The sequence below is a fragment of the Convolutriloba macropyga genome, chromosome 7 (genome assembly GCF_964194025.1).
Source record: "Convolutriloba macropyga chromosome 7, txConMacr16.3, whole genome shotgun sequence".
Taxonomy (NCBI): Eukaryota; Metazoa; Xenacoelomorpha; order Acoela; family Convolutidae; genus Convolutriloba; species Convolutriloba macropyga.
In genome coordinates this window covers 59,454,305-59,460,304 of record NC_134474.1, presented here as the reverse complement: position 1 = coordinate 59,460,304, position 6,000 = coordinate 59,454,305, and positions in this window count along the sequence as shown.

The following is a 6,000-nucleotide window of genomic DNA, read 5'->3' as shown; positions in this document are numbered from 1 at the left end:
GAGCGATGAAGTTGACCTGAAGAAATTAGTTTTTTCGATCCGCGAACTTTTTGAATCTTCCCGCAATGCGGACTTTTGTGATCAGCTCCTCTGAGAATTTTGTGTGAGTATGGCTGAGAAGACGAACAAAATGGATACGATCAATTTCCATCTCCTGCGGCATCTCGGATGGCAGACGAAAAGTATCGGACCTCTGTATACTGCCTCTGCTGCAATGTTCGAATCCGCCAATAGGCTTCTAATTGCTCCGCTCACCGGAACTGTAAACCAGTGCCAGCTAATGGTTTGGCGTTTTGTTAGAGCAAAAATGTTAATAAAAATGAAATTCAAGGAGGACTGTTTAACCCCAATGCTTGGAGATTTCCTCGAAAGAAGGAAGTTCGACGAAACGTACGGCTTCGCAGAAAATTCAGACACCAGAACTTTTCGGAAGCGACGGCCGCAATTAAAACTCTTTTGTCGTTTTTCGGGCGAGTTCTTTTTCTCCTCGGCTGCGTACGGACGAGGATCTGTCGCAGATAAGTATGTTGGTGTTAATTTGGAAGATGAACTTATAGCCGGAGAAATTCTTTTTTTTTTCGAAGGAGAAATTAGAGGTCTAGTTCTCAGAATGTTCAAAATTGTGAAGACGCTGAAGTTAGTGAAAAATGAAAATCGACAGGTGTTGCCGTTCGGTTTTATCGTAGAAGATACAGAAGAAAAAATCGAAATTCCCTTGGCTGCCATCAAATTTAAATTTCTTTATTTCAAGTTTCGAGAAACCTATTTGATTACAATGTTAAATCATTATGAACACAACTAGTGAATTTATAGATTTGTAAACTGGTAAAATTGCTTCTGTGTTAGCTCTAGACTTTTGTTTCTCATTCTTTGTTCAGCTCATTTGAAAGTTATTTCTTTCAAAGTTTTGTCCTTGTTATAGACGTTTTCCACTTACAAGTTGAATTTATATTGCGAATTTTAAAAATAGTTCTTTTTCATCGGGTCAATGAGTTGTCCAAATCCAACCAAACTTTGTATAGAGTGTCCCCTTCGTAGGTAGAGTGTAAAACAAAAAAAAATTTGTATAGCTTGCCTAGGAAAAAAGTTAGTATTTCATACGGAAGTTTCGACTTATTCGCTTATTCTATTTTCAAAAATATAGAAATTTTATCGGATCAAGGAGTTGTCCAAATCGAAGCAAACTCGGTATGGAGTATCCCATGTATACTTAGAGTGTAAAACAAAAAGAGTTTTTGGTATAGCTTTGCCCGAAAAAAAGTTCATATTTCAATCGGAAGTATCGATTTGTTCGCTTATTATACGCTTATTGTATTTTCAAAAATATAGAAGTTTTATCGGGTCAAGGAGTTCTCCAAATCGAACCAAACTTGATATGGACTATCCCATGTGTACCTAGAGCGTAAAACAGAAGAAATTTTTGGTATAGCTTGCCTAGAAAAAAAGTTCGTATTTCAATCGGAAATATCGACTTATTCGCTTATTCTATTTTCAAAAATATAGAAATTTTATCGGATCAAGGAGTTGTCCAAATCGAACCAAACTCGGTTTGGAGTATTCAATGTATACCTAGAGCGTAAAACAAAAAGAGTTTTTGGTATAGCTTGTCTAGAAAAAAAGTTCATATTTCAATCGGAAATATCGATTTATTCGCTTATTATACGCTTATTGTATTTTCAAAAATATAGAAGTTTTATCGGGTCAAGGAGTTCTCCAAATCGAACCAAACTTGATATGGACTATCCCATGTGTACCTAGAGCGTAAAACAGAAGAAATTTTTGGTATAGCTTGCCTAGAAAAAAAGTTCGTATTTCAATCGGAAATATCGACTTATTCGCTTATTCTATTTTCAAAAATATAGAAGTTTCATCGGGTCAAGGAGTTGTCCAAATCGAACCAAACTTGATATGGACTATCCCATGTGTACCTAGAGCGTAAAACAGAAGAAATTTTTGGTATAGCTTGCCTAGAAAAAAAGTTCGTATTTCAATCGGAAATATCGACTTATTCGCTTATTCTATTTTCAAAAATATAGAAATTTTATCGGATCAAGGAGTTGTCCAAATCGAACCAAACTCGGTTTGGAGTATTCAATGTATACCTAGAGCGTAAAACAAAAAGAGTTTTTGGTATAGCTTGTCTAGAAAAAAAGTTCATATTTCAATCGGAAATATCGATTTATTCGCTTATTATACGCTTATTCTATTTTCAAAAATATAGAAGTTTCATCGGGTCAAGGAGTTGTCCAAATCGAACCAAACTTGATATGGACTATCCCATGTGTACCTAGAGCGTAAAACAGAAGAAATTTTTGGTATAGCTTGCCTAGAAAAAAAGTTCGTATTTCAATCGGAAATATCGACTTATTCGCTTATTCTATTTTCAAAAATATAGAAATTTTATCGGATCAAGGAGTTGTCCAAATCGAACCAAACTCGGTTTGGAGTATTCAATGAATACCTAGAGCGTAAAACAAAAAGAGTTTTTGGTATAGCTTGTCTAGAAAAAAAGTTCATATTTCAATCGGAAATATCGATTTTTTCGCTTATTATACGCTTATTCTATTTTCAAAAATATAGAAGTTTCATCGAGTCAAGGAGTTGTCCAAATCGAACCAAACTTGATCTGGACTATCACATGTGTACCTAGAGCGTAAAACAGAAGAAATTTTTGGTATAGCTTGCCTAGAAAAAAGTTCGTATTTGGATCGGAAATATCGACTTATTCGCTTATTCTATTTTCAAAAATATAGAAATTTCTTCGGGTCAAGGAGTTGTCCAAATTGAACCAAACTTGGTATGGAGTATCCCATGTGTACCTAGAGTGTAAAGCAAAAAGAATTTTCGGTATAGCTTGCCTAGGAAAAAAGTTAGTTTTTCATACGGAAATTTCGACTTATTCGCTTATTCTATTTTCAAAAATATAGAAATTTTATCGGATCAAGGAGTTGTCCAAATCGAACCAAACTCGGTATAGAGTATCCCCTTTGTAGGTAGATTGTAAAACAAAAAAAAATTTTGGCATAGCTTGCCTAGGAAAAAAGTTAGTTTTTCGTACGGAAATTTGCTATTATTTCAAATAAATAATTTTAAAAATAGGTCTTTTTGATTAGGTCATAGAGTTGTCCAAACTGAACCAAATTTAGAATGGAGTATCCCAGGTCTACCTAGAGCGTAAAACAAGAAGAATTTTTGGTATAGCTTTGCTAGAAAAAAAGTTCATATTTCAATCGGAAATATCGATTTATTCGCTTATTATACGCTTATTTTATTTTCAAAAATATAGAAGTTTTATCGGGTCAAGGAGTTGTCCAAATCGAACCAAACTTGGTATGGAGTATCCCATGTGTACTTAGAGTGTAAAACAAAAAGAATTTTTGGTATAGCTTGCCTAGGAAAAAAGTAAGTTTTTCATACGGAAATTTCGACTTATTCGCTTATTCTTTTTTAAAAATATAGAAATTTTATCGGATCAAGGAGTTGTCCAAATCGAAGCAAACTCGGTATGGAGTATCCCAAGTATACCTAGAGCGTAAAACCAAAAGACTTTTTGGTATAGCTTTGCTAGAAAAAAAGTTCGTATTTCAATCGTAAATATAGACTTATTCGCTTATACGCTTATTATTCTATTTTCAAAAATATAGAAATTTTATCGGATCAAGGAGTTGTTCAAATCGAACCAAACTTGGCATAGAGTATCCCCTTTGTAGGTAGATTGTAAAACAAAAAAAATTTTGGCATAGCTTGCCTAGGAAAAAAGTTAGTTTGTCGTACGGAAATTTGCTATTATTTCAAATAAATAATTTTAAAAATAGGTCTTTTTGATTAGGTCATAGAGTTGTCCAAACTGAACCAAATTTGGTATGGACTATCCCATGTGTACCTAGAGCGTAAAACAGAAGAAATTTTTGGTATAGCGTGCCTAGGAAAAAAGTTAGTATTTCGTACGGAAATTTGCTATTATTTCAAATAAATAATTTTAAAAATAGGTCTTTTTGATTAGGTCATAGAGTTGTCCAAACTGAACAAAATTTGGTATGGACTATCCCTGTTCTACCTAGAGCGTAAAACAAGAAGAATTTTTGGTATAGCTTTGCTAGAAAAAAAGTTCGTATTTCAATCGGAAATATAGACTTATTCGCTTATTCTATTTTCAAAAATATAGAAATTTCATCGGGTCAAGGAGTTGTCCAAATTGAACCAATTTTGGCATAGAGTATCCCCTTTGTAGGTAAAGTGTAAAAGAAAAATAATTTTTGGTATAGCTTGCCTAGGAAAAAAGTTAGTTTTTCATACGGGAATTTCGACTTATTCGCTTATTATACGCTTATTCTATTTTCAAAAATATAGAAATTTCATCGGGTCAAGGAGTTGTCCAAATTGAACCAAACTTGGTATGTAGTATCCCATGTGTATCTAGAGTGTAAAGCAAAAAGAATTTTCGGTATAGCTTGCCTAGGAAAAAAGTTAGTTTTTCATACGGAAATTTCGACTTATTCGCTTATTCTATTTTCAAAAATATAGAAATTTTATCGGATCAAGGAGTTGTCCAAATTGAACCAAACTTGGTATGGAGTATTCCATGTGTATCTAGAGTGTAAAGCAAAAAGAATTTTTGGTATAGCTTGCCTAGGAAAAAAGTTAGTTTTTCATACGGTAATTTCGACTTATTCGCTTATTCTATTTTCAAAAATATAGAATGTTCATCGGGTCAAGGAGTTGTCCAAATTGAACCAATTTTGGTATAGAGTATCCCCTTTGTAAGTAGAGTGTAAAACAAAAAGAATTTTTGGTATAGCTTGCCTAGGAAAAAAGTTAGTTTTTCATACGGGAATTTCGACTTATTCGCTTATTATACGCTTATTCTATTTTCAAAAATATAGAAATTTCATCGGGTCAAGGAGTTGTCCAAATTGAACCAAACTTGGTATGGAGTATCCCATGTGTATCTAGAGTGTAAAGCAAAAAGAATTTTCGGTATAGCTTGCCTAGGAAAAAAGTTAGTTTTTCATACGGAAATTTCGAGTTATTCGCTTATTCTATTTTTAAAAATATAGAAATTTTATCGGATCAAGGAGTTGTCCAAATTGAACCAAACTTGGTATGGAGTATCCCATGTGTATCTAAAGTGTAAAGCAAAAAGAATTTTTGGTATAGCTTGCCTAGGAAAAAAGTTAGTTTTTCATACGGTAATTTCGACTTATTCGCTTATTATTCGCGTATTCTATTTTCAAAAATATAGAAATTTTATCGGGTCAAGGAGTTGTCCAAATTGAACCAAACTTGGTATGGAGTATCCCATGTGTATCTAGAGTGTAAAGCAAAAAGAATTTTCGGTATAGCTTGCCTAGGAAAAAAGTTAGTTTTTCATACGGAAATTTCGACTTATTCGCTTATTCTATTTTCAAAAATATAAGAATTTCATCGGGTCAAGGAGTTGTCCAAATTGAACCAAACTTGGTATGGAGTATCCCATGTGTATCTAGAGTGTAAAGCAAAAAGAATTTTTGGTATAGCTTGCCTAGGAAAAAAGTTAGTTTTTCATACGGATATTTCGACTTATTCGCGTATTCTATTTTCAAAAATATAGAAATTTCATCGGGTCGAGGAGTTGTCCAAATTGAACCAAACTTGGTATGGAGTATCCCATGGGTAACTAGATTGTAAAACAGAAAGAATTTTTGGTGTAGCTTGCCTAGGAAAAAAGTTAGTTTTTCATACGGAAATTTCGACTTATTCGCTTATTATTCGCGTATTCTATTTTCAAAAATATAGAAATTTTATCGGGTCAAGGAGTTGCCAAATTGAACCAAACTTGGTATGGAGTATCCCATGTGTATCTAGAGTGTAAAGCAAAAAGAATTTTCGGTATAGCTTGCCTAGGAAAAAAGTTAGTTTTTCATACGGAAATTTCGACTGATTCGCTTATTCTATTTTCAAAAATATAGAAATTTCATCGGGTCAAGGAGTTGTCCAAATTGAACCAAACTTGGTATGGAG